A 15,264-nucleotide genomic window follows, 5' to 3' on the forward strand; every position below is an offset into this window, starting at 1 on the left:
CCCTATATCTTAGCTCTTGCACTCTCTGAAATGTCTGGGACAAGAAAGAGGGGGTTTGAGGGGCACTACTTATTTATCAAAGTGTATGATCACTGGTTATGCTAGTGTTCTTGGGTTCAATATTAACTCCTCGGGTTCTTGTGAACCTGTATATTTCAGATGCTGAGAAGTATAAAACCTCTAGGCCAAAAGAGGCTTGAAAACAACAATTTGAAAGATAGACCCTTTGTTGCCAAAGGGTGACACTTTCCTGCACTCCTATGGGGTCTATGCCCTCATATGTCGTTCTACAGTCAAAATTTGACCAATTCTAACAGTTAATTGGTGTTGCATCAAGTGTAATTTAAATTATTTCAATGGCAATGAATTCTTTCAAAATATATTCGTCATACTTAAAGTATGTCTATTACTGCCTAAATTGTAATAAATCTCAATATTCACAGGCATGAATTTCATAAATTGAGTAGTGCACAAATTTAAATAAAACAATTAGATTGAACATTAATTGCATGTCCTTATTAGTTAATTCAATCAATATTTACATTAAATGATACAGTAAATCAATAGTTCAAATTAATAATAATGATTATAAAACATCAACATAAGATTCAAGTTCATCTTGTCTTAACGTGTGTGATATTCAATTCAAGGACTGACGTTAGGTAAATCATAGGGTTGTAACTAACAATTGACAATCTATAGGTGCCCCATTATCTCCATGGGGTTCTTGGTAGAATTGTGCCTAATTTATGTATTCTACAAAGTTGTCCTTAAATTTGATTTTTTCAAAATCCAGAAAATACTTGGGACGATGTCCTGTAGCTAATGCCAATGCGTTTCATCTTCAGGGCCTTCAAGTTATCTGTTTCAAAACGTGATGTCCATTCTGTGGGAAAGACAGAAATGGGCTTTATTATATTAGTTTGGCATCATATCATCTATTGCATTTACATTAGTCTTAGTACATTGTTTTTTTAAAAAAAAACAATGGGTGTCAAATTGCACCCTATATTGGTTTAACTCCTCAAGTTTCATCCATAGGTTATGATTCTTTTATTTCACTAAGTATAGTTAATAGGTTAGGAGAGAAATACTCACCACAAGGGCGAGCTTTATTTCTCCAAGGTAAGTATTGAACTGGAGGATATCCTGTCAATCGCCCACAGTATGCGTTCAAGGTTCTGTAAATATAAAATAAATTTCAGCTAATCTGTGGAAGCAGTACGCAAAATTCAAGTTAAAATGCCTTATGTGTATACTCTAGTGGAAGTCAGAGTAAAGCTATGATCTCGGGTGTGTTGTACGCGGTTACTCCTATAGTTGTGTGTACTCTGGGAATTGTCAGAGTAATACCACTCGCCACTTGTAATGTCGTCTATGCATCTGTGGGTCACCTGTGTGAATCCCTATAACCAAGGGGTTATACTGCAACAAGATATTGCTGCTGTTTCATTTACGTTGCTATTCGAATTCTGCTCATCTGACGGGGAGTCTGTAGCAGCCGCCATCGAGAATGTGTCCTCGTAACTATGGCGACCTCGCGCCTACGTGTGTCTTATTATGGCACCCTCCATCTTGGTGTGGGCACGTTGAGACTGTATACGTAACCAAGGTAACTCCATGAAGTTCTCTATCAGTATTATGTATTGTGCAGACTGCACCATGATTAGTTTGTCTAATAGTTAGGCAATGAGAGGTCGCACCATGATTCTAAGTGATTGTCTCTCCGTGAGTGGACTAAAAATAAGGAGTAAGGATTACGCAACCTCAAGTGCAGTATTGTCGGAACGCAGAGAAGTGTCCCCGCGCTCCTCCGGTGCACCCGGGTCGTGTATTAGAAAATAGCATATCTCTTGCATTATTCAATTTCAATTCACCCATGGTAGTGAGATAAGAGGTACCCATAATATGTTGGTATTGTTTCACAGTTATAATGTCATGTGAGACATGACACATGGTTGCAGGAAGCATATCGCATATTAAAATCAATATCTACAAATCTGTAGTTGGTAAAAGTCACCTGTTGGTGGTTCCACTCACAATCTGCTCTGAAGCATTAGGTAATGGCAATCAAGTCAAACAAAACACATTAAATCATAGTCAGAGTTCCTTCCTCTAGGGCTCAAAGCATCTAATTTATCAACCCAGAATATCTCTCGTTGTAACAATCTCTTCCGTAAATTGCCCCCTCTCGCGGCTACTTTGACTTGTTCTAAGATCACACACTTTAATTGTGCAATGGTGTGTTTGTGTTCTAGTGTGCTGCCACCGGGGATTTGATGTTCTGGGTTCTAATATTGGACTTGTGTTCAGTCCATCTGGTTTTGACTTTACGGGTGGTAATGCCCACGTAATAAAGTCCACACGGGCATTTTAAGGCGTATACCACATTTGTGGCATCACATGTGCATGAATGTTGGAGTTCAATGCTCTTCACTGAGTATGGGTGAGAAATCTTTGTGCCGTAATCACATTGCCACAATGCTGACAGTTGCGGCATGGTTGGGTGCCCCGGGGTTGTTTCTTTATTCTTTGGACGTCTGTCATCTCATCTTTCATCTAACTGTTTCGTAAAGATTTGCTGTTTCTGTAAGCAAAATTTGGGTTTTGCGGAAAAAGAGATATTGTAACTGTGGGTCTAGTTGAAGCATGGGCCAGTTCTTCTTAATGATGCTTTTAATTTTTCTACTTTGTAGAGAGTACGTAGTCACATAGATTATGATATGAATAGAGTCTCTCTTTGTATCGTCTCAACTTTGGTGGCTAATTTGCTGATAGTACTTTGTTTGTACCCTCTTTCTGTGAATTTTGCTTCTAGAGTTTTTGATTGTCGTTTAAACTCTTCTGTGTCTGAGATATTCCTCCTGTACCTAAGGAATTGGCTGCAAGGTACACTGTCCAATGTCCTTTCGGGGTGAAAACCTGTTGCCAGCAACAGGCTGTTTCTGTCAGTTATTTTGGTGTAAATTCTTGTGTTCAAGTGGTCCATTTCCCAATAGATCTGTATGTCCAAAAAATTGATTGTTGTTTCACTGGTTTGGGTGGTAAATTTAATCCGTCAGTTCATGTTATTCATCATAGAGAAAAATTCTTCTAATTCATCCAAAGGACCTGTCCAGATTCCAAATACGTCGTCGATGTAAGGAACGTACATTGACAAATGTCTAAGCCAGTGAGGGGAATTAAGGACATGTTCTGTCTCGAGATATAGCATAAACGCATTTGCATAGCACGGGGCCATTGCTGCTCCCATGCTTGTTCCTGACTGATATTTGTAGGTAGTCTATGTCCTTAAATTTGAAAAAAATATTGGTCAATACCAGTTTTAATAATGTGAGTATAAACAATCTGTCTCCGAAGCATGTTTGTGAATGTAACAGTAGCCATTCCACTGCTTCCAAGCCATCCTCATGTATGATGTTGGTATACAATGAGGTGACATCCATTGTGAATAACGTGTCTCGCCCCTTTATGAACCGGATATCTTTCAGTAGTGTGAGGAAGTGAGTTGTGTCCTTCACATAGGTGGGACTATTCTGTATCAAGGGTTGTAGAACTTTGTCAAGGTATTTTGCTAACGGTTCCAAGATGCTTTCTGTAGCTGCAATAATGGGTCTTCCTGGGGGTTTCACCAAACTTTTGTCTACTTTTGGCAATATATAGAAGACAGGCATAATCAGGTGATCCTTTGTTAGAAATCTGTATGTTTTTTCACTGATGACTTCTCTCTCAATTGCTTCATCCAGTGTCCCTGTGATTAGGGTCCGTACTTGTTCTGTTGGGTCAAAGTTGATTTCTCTATAGGTCTCTTTGTCATTCAATTGTCTATTGACCTCATCTAGGTAGTCACTCTTGTCCATGAGGGCAAGAGCTCCCCCATTGTCTGCATGTTTAAAAATAATCTCTTGGTTATCCAACAGTCTTTTAAGGACCAGGAGTTCAGCTTTAGAAAAGTTACTGTGTTTTCTTTGGATATAAGACAATCTTTTCAAGTCTTCCAAGACCTTCTTCTCAAAAGTTCTGAGTATGTGGTTTTGTATGGGGGGATTAAAAGAACTTTTTGGTGCCATTTCAAGGAATTCCACTGGGGAATCTAGGCTCAGTTCTTCCTGTGAATTATAAAATACTTTTAACCGCCTCTTCCGCATTAACTTAAAGAAATCAATCTTTTCTTTCAGGAGTGAGCTCGAATGTTGTGGGACGAAAGAGAGCCCCTTTTGTAGGACTTTAAGTTCTAGTTTCGAGAGATGGTATTTGGAGATGTTGATAACTAGGTTTTCTTTTGTCCGGTTTTCTTCCTCGGTATGTTTTTTCTTTTTTCCCTTCTTGTGGGTCCTTTTCTAAAAAATCAGTCCTATCTCCTTCGGTTGTTGGTGGTCGGGATGTTGTGGGTTCCTCTTCGGGTACTGGGTTTTGAATGTTATCCAATTCGGTGCTGGAGGCCTCCGAAGATGTTTGTTCTGTGCTCGGATTCTTTTTTGGTTGTGTACGTGGTTGAAAAGGTCTTGGTGTTCGTTGTTCGTAGTACTCCTGCGAGGAGTACACGATATCCAGTTGGTAATCTTGTGTGTCGCGTCTAAATTTCCGGATTTTTTTGACTTCCAGCTCCTGTTTATATTTTGCTAATTTGAGATTAATATCTTCCAAAGTATTTTTCAGTTGTTCACCTGTGAGTCCTGTTTTTAGGTTGTTTTGAATGGTTGTGATTTCTTCTTCTAATGTGCCGAGGTTATGTGCTAGCTCTTCTATCGTAAGAAGTATCAGGTCCAATGAGCATTTGTTAAGTATTTTCAACCATTTATTCACAAAAGCCGGGTTATCCTTGCATAAAGTTTGTTCTAGATTAACTCTAAATCCTCTTGGAATTCGTTGTGCTTTGTGATATTGGGCCAGTGTTGATGCGTGTAATTTCAGATTGATTTCCCGTCGTATTTTCTACTCGAGTTGTCTAATTAAGGCTTCCGGTTTCTCTGTGGTAGATAGTTCTTCTCCGGGGGTTTTGATTAGACCCAGAATTCTCTGGGCTTCTTCGTCGCTAAAACCCAATGTTTCAGCTCTTTTTTTAGTAGTTTGGTCAATTTGTGCAAAAGTGTTATGCTCAGCTGGTATCCACGGGGACGCCACCCAGCCCTGGTTGGATGATTTGCACTCTCGAACCCTCTGCCGGTCCCTTGGTAAGGCCTCTGGTTAAAGATGGGTCTGCAATATAGGAGAGCTGGATTCAATACCAGATTGTCCTTATGTTTTCTCACCTCCTTTGGCCTCAACTCCTTCCTCCCCCTTGGGCCCTCTCCTCACCTTAACATTGTAAAAGGTGGATTCTCTGTCCTGCTCCTCGTGGCAGGGGCACGTAGATGTGGGGGGCGAGCAGCGACCAAGTTACTTCACTGGTGCAAGCCCCCCGCGTGGGAATCCAGGCCTGCTGTGACTCCGTAGGTTTGCTGCTTTACAGTCTTTATATGCAGTTCTTATGTTCCTCTTAGTTCGAATAATAATGTCTTGCTTCTTTCCTTTTAGGTATGGAAAGGTATTTTGGTGTTGTCATGCAGTTTGAAGGCGAAAGCACGGTGTGCGTGATGCTGTCCGGTGAGTAATGCACGATGCGCTGCGCTGTTTCACCTTTTATATTGCTAAAACTGTGTCACCCAGGGATCTAACCTCTCTCCCTGGCTGTTCAACCAGTATCTGGCACTCTTTGCCCACTGCATCGCCGCTCTCTGCCCCAACTTTCAGTGCTATGCGGAAGATACCCAGCTCATTTTCAGGCTACCCTCGGCCTCCTCCTCTCCTTCCCTCATCTCTGACCGTCTATCTGCTATCCAGGAATGGTGTGCCGCCAATGACCTCTGCCTTAATGCCAGTAAGACTGAGATTCTACTCATCGGCACACCCACTCCCTCCTTCCCTGCAGCTCTCTGGCCGGCCTCTCTTGGCCCTCTTCCTGCTCCTACCTGCAAGGCAAAAAACCTAGGGGTCATCTTCGACTCCACACTCTCCTTCTCTCCTCACATATCTGACGTCTCTAAGAAGTCACAATACCAGCTGCACCTCCTCAGAGGTATTCTTCCTTTCCTCTCCTTCCCCCAGAAGCTCACTGTCTCCAGAGCCCTGGTTCTCTCCAAGCTGAACTACTGTAACAGCCTCTATCTAAATCTGCCTGCCTCTCCTCTCTGCCCTCTGCAACTCATCCAGAACAGGACTGCGAGACTTGTCCTTGGCATCAAGCCCAGGGACCGTATCTCTCAAGGACTGAAATCTCTACACTGGCTCCCAGTGGCTGCGAGGATTAAGTTCAAAACCCTCTGCATTGTCCACAAGGCCTTCTGGGGCCTGGGGCCAAAATACCTTCAACTCTCTCTCCCTAAATATCTTCCTTCTCGAGCTCTTCGCTCATCCACCTCCAACTCCCTCAGGGTCAGCCGCTTCTCCAAGCAACGAGTTGGGGGTAGATCTCTCTCTGCGGCAGGGGCCTCCCTCTGGAACAGCCTTCCTGCATCCCTGAAACTTGAGGAGAACCATCTCCAGTTCCGGAAGCACCTAAAAACCTTCCTCTTTGCTTCTGCTTTCTCTCCCCCTCTCCCCTGCTAAATTCCTACTGAAACTGCACTGATTCTGCAACTAGGCCACTCTCACCAATCTCGGTCCTTGGCCCAGCCACTATCCCCTTGCACTGCCTCCCTGGCAACCCCTCCACTGTGGGACTGTCTCTGCATCCCTACAGCCCCCCTCCCAGCCCTTGTCTGCACTTACCTTGCACTTGCCACCAGCTGGCCCTTATTATTTATCTTGTCATTCTTCTACCCCTGTACTGCACTTTCCACTCACCCTTTCCCCTTGCACTTTTCCCTTCCCCTCTACCCCTGCACTTGTGCAATCTAAATGACACCTGGCCTAGTAGGATCGTTGTCTGTCTTCCCTTTGTTCCCTCTCCCTTTCCTCGTTGGGCCTTGAAACCCTTGTGTATAGGCGCGTTGCAAATGCCATTTCATATCATATCATAACCTGTGTCTTTTCTCTCCTTGCAGGTTGCGATGTTCCTCGCCGAGCGCCGTAATGTTCCAGCAATGATACTGACCAGGACATGACTACCCAGGTAAGAATTGTGTGGCTTTCTTCATTCTGGAGGAAACGTGAGTAAACGCTTACTAATGCTGTCTTCCTTTCTCCTCTTTCCAGGTTATGGTTTTCCAGGATGCATGCCGTGCCGAATGATGGAGTTCGTACCTTCAGGTGAGTGGAACTGAAGTCGGCAATGGATTGAAGACAGGATACTGTTCCAGGTAAGTTTCATAGTGTTCTTTCTCTCTCTGCAGGTCTTTGGTTTCAGGTAAGCTGGCATCAAAGAACTGGACACGGTGAGCGTTACGCTGCCCACAGCAGAATAATGCAAAGCATGTTCTGCTGTTTGGGTGTGGTTTAAATAGTCTCAGGTAAAGTAGTCCTGGTAAAGTAGTCCCAGGCCTGCCACACCCAAAAGACTAGACCGCATAGCTCAGTTCCTTGTAACTGAGCTATGTGTGTGCCTCCATGATGGCTGAATCCCCCCCAAGTTAAATAGTCCCAAGTAAATAGTCCCATTCTAATGTTGGTCTTCATGATGGTTATGAGCCTGGCGCCAAAGGATGAGGTTTTAAGGCCTTTGACCTGGCCCTAACTGGAAGGCTGACTTGCCAGTGAGGGCCAGGGGCAAGGGTCATGACAGCACCCCCCCCGTCCAAGGCCCCTCTCACGGTGGCACTTCTGCCTGGTCCTGGTTTGGCTGGGTAATTCTGATGGAACTTTTTAATTAAGCGAGGTGCATGGATGTATTCACTAGGTTCCCATGATCTGTCTTGAGGGCTGTATCCCTTCCAATCAACTAAGTAGTACAGGTTGGATCTGGTGTATTTTGAGTCTAGGATATCCTTTACTTCAAACTCTGTTTCTTGTCAACTAATACTGGTTTTGGTGGTGTTGTAACCCGAGTACCGGGTTGTACCGGTTTCAGGAGTGATATGTGAAACACAGGATGAATCTGCATAGTGGGTGGTAGGGCTGATTTAACTGCCACTGGATTTATTATGGATTCAATAGAATAAGGTCCCAGATATCGGGGACGAAAGGTCTGAGTCCCTTTTATGGGCACATATTTTGATGCTAACCAGACCTTGTCTCCAATTTGATAGTCGGGGGCTTTACTACGATGTTGGTCAGAACATTTCTTTTGTCTGTTCTTGGCTTGGAGTAAATAATCAGCTGCTTCTTTGAAGGCCTGGGAAATAGTCGTATGTAGGGTTTTAACCGATGGCATTTCCAAAGGGGTTGGGAGATCCAATTCTGAAGTACGTGGATGTCTACCATAGAAAGGGGTTTGTCCAGTGCTGGTGTGTAATGAATTATTATAGGCATATTCAGCTATCCATAACAAGTCCTTCCAATTTCTTTCCACTTGATGTAACATGCAACGTAAGTATTGCACGAGGGTTTGGTTTGTTCTTTCTGTTTGGCCATCTGTTTGAGGATGGTGACTTGTGGATAGGCAAATGTCAATTTGGGCCATTGAACAGCATTTCCTCCAGAAGTTGGATACGAACTGACTACCTCGATCTCAGATCAAGACCGATGGAAAGCCATGTAGCCGTACGATTTCCTCCAGGAATATTTTTACTAAATTGGATGTATTTGGAAGACCCTTAAAAGGAATAAAGTGTGCCATTTTAGAGAACAAGTCTACAACTACTAAGATGGTGTTGAATCCTTGACTGGGAGGTAGATCTGTAATGAAATCAAGGGACAGTGTGTGCCATGGTGCGGGAGGATTTTCCAATGTTTGGAGAAGACCAGCTGGTTTCTAATTTTGGGACTTGTTTCATACACCCACACCGCAAGATTGGAAAAATTGTATGATGTCTTTACGCCATGTGGGCCACTAATAGTTTCGTTATACTTTAGCTAGAGTTTTGGCAATTCCAGGATGACCTTCAATCAGGGAGTCGTGATAACCCGAAATAACCTGCTCTTGTAAATCTTTACTTGGCAAGTATAGACGGTTCCTAAAATATGGTAACTGGTCTTTAATGGTGTAATGTTCTCCTTGAGTACACCACTCTTGTGAGAAAGTGGGATCCATTAAGAGTTGGATCTTGTTTTGGAGTTCACCCCGTGTCAATGTTGTTGTAAGACCCAGGAGTTTGTCTTCTGGAATGATGGCTACTGGATCTGGAGTTATGTATACCTTTTCATCAACACCCATGCGGGACAAGGCGTCAGCCTTTCCGCTTCGGACTCCTGGCCGGTAGGTGATCACATAGTCATATTCAGCGAAGAAAAGAGCCCACTGCAGTTGACGGGATGATTGAGCCTTTGCTGTTTTTAGGTATTGCAGGTATCGATGATCAGTTATGACCGTGACAGTATGCCTAGCACCAAGGAGATAGTGTCGCCATGCCTTGAAAGCTGATTTTATAGCCAAGAGTTCTTTGTCTGTGATAGCATAGTTGAGTTCGGGAGGTGAGAATTGTTGTGACCAGAAGGCCACAGGGTGTAACTGGCCAGTTCCTAGGTCCCTTTGTGAGAGAACAGCTCCCATAGCCATGCTAGAGGCATCTGTTTCAACTATATAAGGGAGGTCTGGGCGAGGATGCCATAGAACTGGAGCAGAAGTGAATTTTTTCTTAAGTTCTTGAAAGGCCTTCTCTGCTTCTTCGGTCCAATGGAACTTTTTATTGTTTTTTCTCAATAGTGATGTAATTGGATGAACTATTTCGGAAAAATCTGGGATGAATCGGCGGTAAAAGTTTACAAAGCCCAACATACTCTGGATTCCTTTAAATGAAGTTGGTGATGGCCAGTTGAGAATGGCATCTACCTTGTGCCTATCCATTCTGACACCTTTTGGTGTGAGGATAAAACCGAGGAACTCCACTTCGGTGACATGAAAAGAGCATTTTTCGAGTTTAGCATACGGTTTATGTTGGCGGAGTTTAATAAGGACGGAGCGATCATGCCTGACATGATCTTCTTTTGTAGCAGAATACACTAAGATGTCATCAATGTAAACCAGGGCGCAAACGTCGATTAAATCCTGCAAAACATCATTCATAAAGTACTGGAATGCAGCAGGAGCATTGCAAAGTCCAAAAGGTATTACCTGATATTCATACAAGCTGTATTTGGTACGAAAGGCGGTTTTCCATTCGTCTCCTTTCTTCACTCAAACAAGATGGTACGCCCCCCCTAAGGTCCAGTTTGGTATAGATTTGGGTGTCTTTGACTTGCTCCAATAATTCGGGAATGAGGGGCAGTGGATAACGTTTTTTTACTGTGATCTGGTTTAATGCGCGAAAGTCGATGCAAGGGTCCAAAGGGTCGAATGGTCAAAGGATCGACACCAAAGGACCGAAAACCAAAGGATCGAATTTATTTTTTTTTTTTTACTTTTTTGGGGGGGGGGGGGAGTCCCCCCCAACTCCTGTTTTTGTGGTAAAAAACACTTTTATTCACTAAACGAAAACCCCAAAAAATATATATAATAAAAAAAAAAATCGATCCTTTGGTTTTCGATCCTTTGGTGTCGATCCTTTGACCATTCGACCCTTTGGATTCGATCCTTTGACCAGACACCAGTCACACCTAGTACAATCGCTGCTGTACTGGGAGTAGCAGATGTGCATAAGTCTGTTTTCCCCTTTTCTTGGTAATAACAGGTGCAAGCACAATCATCGGAAAAGGCCAACTTCTTGGCACGCCAATCTATTAGAGGGTTATGAGCTACCAACCATGGTATCCCTAAGATTAGTCGAAACTGAGGAGCTTTGATGAGATCGAATGCAATAGATTCTCGGTGTCCATCCTGGCACAGTAGGGTTAGTGCTGCTGTGCATTGGGTTACTGGTCCGGAAGCTATTTCTGTCCCATTAACAGTAGTAACTTTTTCAGTAGTCGACTTGGAGCATAAGGGAAGCCCCATCTCTGCTGCCAGAACTTGGTCTACATAATTCCCAACTGCTCCGCTGTCTATGTATGCTTCGACAGCATGCATCCGAGACGGTTGTTGGTGATTGATCAAAATTACTGGTAATGCAAAGTGTGAGGTCTGTGGCTCATCCTTCTCACTCAACAAGCGGACCTTGCCGGGCTCCTTGGTGGTTTCACTGGACATTCTTTGAGGAAGTGGCTTGATTTTCCGCAATATAAGCATAATTGCTGTTGCATGCTCTTGTCTCTTTCAGTTTTAGTTAAAGGGGGCCGTACACCTCTGATTTGCATGGGTTCTACCGTGTTTTCCAATGTACGTGGAACATTAGCCTTTGACCGGACATACACAGCTCGAGTGTCTAATCTTATCCGGTCCGCTTTTCGGTCTTGTAATCTGTGATCTAATTGCACCACAAGGTTGATGAATTCTCCACAGTCTTTACGTGGGTTAACCACTTGAGCAAGGACATCCTTTAGTTCCCCTCGTAGACCCCGATGAAATAGTGTGGTCCTTTTTTCCTCAGGCCACCCAGCTTCAACGACTAGTCTGTTAAATGTTGCTATATATGTAAGCAAGTCTTGACTTCCTTGACGGAGTGACAAAAGTTTGTTGTCTAATGCTTGGCCTTGGGTATGACGAGCAAAGAGTTTTTCCATTTCCATCTGGAAACCCCCAAAGTCATGTAACAACGGGTTAACCTGATTTACCAATGGTACCGACCAATCCGCAGCACTGCCACTCAGATATGACAAGACAAAAGCAACCCGCGATTGTTTGTTAGGAAAAGCCCCAGGTCTGCAAAGGAAATGAAGACGACACTGGTTCATGAACGTGGCGTACTTCTTTGGGTCCCCTGTAAATCGTTCACGTGGAGCTAAAGGAACTGCCCCAGGAAGGGTTATTTGTACTGGATTGGTGGATACTTTAAGTATGACAAATATACTTTGAAAGAATGCATTACCATTGAAATAATTTAAATTACACTTGATGTAACCCCAATTGACTGTTAGAACTGGTCAAATTTTGGCCGTAGAACGACATATGAGTTCATAGACCCCATAGGAGTGCAGGAAAGTTTCACCCTTTGGCAACAAGGGGTCTATCTTTCAAATTGTTGTTTTCAAGCCTCTTTTGGCCTATAGGTTTTATACTTTCCAGCACCTGAAATACACAGGTTCACAAGAAACCGACGAGTTAATATTGAACCCAACAACACTAGCATAACCAGTGATCATACACTTTGATAAATAAGTAGTGCCCCTCAAACCCCCTCTTTCTTGTCCAAGAAATTCCAAGTGCTAGGCCTAACACGGAGAGAGCACACCATAATTTAAACTACATAAAATGTCTTTTGCACAAATTGACCAAACTACTAAAAATAGAGCTGAAACATTGGGTTTTAGCGACGAAGAAGCCCAGAGAATTCTGGGTCTAATCAAAACCACCGGCGTAGAACTATCTACCACAGAGAAACTGGAAGCCTTAATTAGACAACTCGAGTGGAAAATATGACGGGAAATCAATCTGAAATTACACGCATCTACGCTCGCCCAATATCACAAAGCGCAACAAATTCCAAGTGGACTTAGAGTCAATCTAGAACCAACTTTATGCAAGGATAACCCGGCTTTTGTGAAGAAGTGGCGGAAAATACTTAATAAATGCTCATTAGACCTGATACTTCTTACGATAGAAGAGCTAGCACATAACCATGGCACATTAGAAGAAGAAATCACAACCATTCAAAACAACCTAAAAACAGGACTCACAGGTGAACAACTGAAAAATACTTTGGAAGACATTAATCTCGAATTGGCAAAATATAAACAGGAGCTGGAAGTCAAAAAAATCTGGAAATTTAGACGCGACACACAAGATTACCAACTGGATATCGTGTACTCCTGGCAGGAGTGCTACGGACAACGAACACCAAGAACTTTTCAACCACGTACACAACCAAAAAAGAATCCAAGCACAGAACAAACATCTTCGGAGGCCTCCAGCACCGAATTGGTTAACATTCAAAACCCAGTACCCAAAGAGGAACCCACAACATTCCGACCACCAACAACCGAAGGAGATAGGACCGATTTTTTAGAAAAGGACCCACAAGAAGGGGAAAAAAGAAAAAACATACCGAGGAAGAAAACCGGGCAAAAGAAAACCTAGTTATCAACATCTCCAAATACCATCTCTCGGCTCTCTTTCGACCCACAACATTCGAGCTCACTCCTGAAAGAAAAGATTGATTTCTTTAAATTAATGCGGAAGAGGCGGTTAAAAGTATTTTTTAATTCACAGGAAGAACTGAGCCTAGATTCCGCAGTGGAATCCCTTGAAATGGCGCCAAAAAGTACTTTTAATCCCCCCACACAAAACCACATACTCACAACTTTTGAGAAGAAGGTCTTGGAAGACTTGAAAAGATTGTCTTATATCCAAAGAAAATACAGTAACTTTTCTAAAGCTGTAAGCCTTGTCCTCAAAAGACTGTTGGATAACCAAGAGATTATTTTTAAACCTGCTGACAAAGGGGGAGCTCTTGTCCTCATGGACAAGAGTGACTACATAGATGAGGTCAATAGACAATTGAATGACAAAAAGACCTATAAAGAAATCAACTTTGACCCAACAGAATAAGTACGGATCCTAATCACAGGGACACTGGATGAAGCAATTGAGAGAGAAGTCATCAGTGAAAAAACATACAGATTTCTTACAAAGGATCACCCGATTATGCCTGTCTTCTATATATTGCCAAAAGTACACAAAAGTTTGGTGAAACCCCCAGGAAGACCCATTATTGCAGCTACAGAAAGCATCTTGGAACCGTTAGCAAAATACCTTTACAAAGTTCTACAACCCTTGATGCAGAATAGTCCCACCTATGTGAAGGACACAATTCACTTCCTCACACTACTGAAAGATTTCCGGTTCATAAAGGGCCGAGGCACATTATTCACAATGGATGTCACCTCATTGTATACCAACATCATACATGAGGATGGCTTGGAAGCAGTGGAATGGCTACTGTTACATTCAGAAACATGCTTCGGAGACAGATTGTTTATACTCCCATTATTAAAACTGGTATTGACCTATATTTTTTTCAAATTTAAGGACAAACACTACCTACAAATATCAGGATCAAGCATGGGAGCAGCAATGGCCCTGTGCTATGCAAACGCGTTTATGCTATATCTCGAGACAGAACATGTCCTTAATTCCCCTCACTGGCTTAGACATTTGTCAATGTACGTTCGTTACATCGACGGCGCATTTGGAATCTGGACAGGTCCTTTGGATGAATTAGAAGAATTTTTCTCTATGATGAATAACATGAACAGACGGATTAAATTTACCACCCAAACCAGTGAAACAACGATCAATTTTTTGGACGTACAGATCAATTGGGAAATGGACCACCTGAACACAAGAATTTACACCAAAATAACTGACAGAAACAGCCTGTTGCTGGCAACAGGTTTTCACCCCGAAAGGACATTGGACAGTGTACCTTACAGTCAATTCCTTAGGTACAGGAGGAATATCTCAGACACAGAGGAGTTTAAACAACAATCAAAAACTCTAGAAGCAAAATTCACAGAGAGAGGGTACAAACAAAGTACTATCAGCAAATTAGTCACCAAAGGTGAGACGATACAAAGAGAGACTCTGTTCGAATCAAAATCCAAAGAAATTGAAGAACAGCTAGTCTATGTGACTACGTACTCTCTACAAAGTAGAAAAACTAAAAGCATCATTAAGAAGAACTGGTCCATGCTTCAACTAGACCCACAGTTACAACATCTCTTTCGGCAAAACCCAATTTTTGCTTGCAGAAACAGCAAATCTTTACGAAACAGTTTGATAAAAGGTGAGATGACAGACGTCCAAAGAATAAAGAAACAACCCCGGGGCACCCAACCATGCCACAACTGTCAGCATTGTGGCAATGTGATTACGGGCACAAAGATTTCTCACCCATACTCAGTGAAGAGCATTGAACTCCAACATTCATGCACATGTGATGCCACAAATGTGGTATACGCCTTAAAATGCCCGTGTGGACTTTATTACGTGGGCATTACCACCCGTAAAGTCAAAACCAGATGGACTGAACACAAGTCCAATATTAGAACCCAGAACATGAAATCCCCGGTGGCAGCACACTTTAAAGAACACAAACACCACATTGCACAATTAAAGTGTGTGATCTTAGATCAAGTCAAAGTAGCCGCGAGAGGGGGCAATTTACGGAAGAGATTGTTACAGCGACAGATATTCTGGGTTGATAAATTAGATGC

This window comes from Ambystoma mexicanum, chromosome 1q, assembly GCF_040938575.1.
Source record: "Ambystoma mexicanum isolate Mex_15411 chromosome 1q, UKY_AmexF1_1, whole genome shotgun sequence".
In the NCBI taxonomy this organism is placed as follows: domain Eukaryota; kingdom Metazoa; phylum Chordata; class Amphibia; order Caudata; family Ambystomatidae; genus Ambystoma; species Ambystoma mexicanum.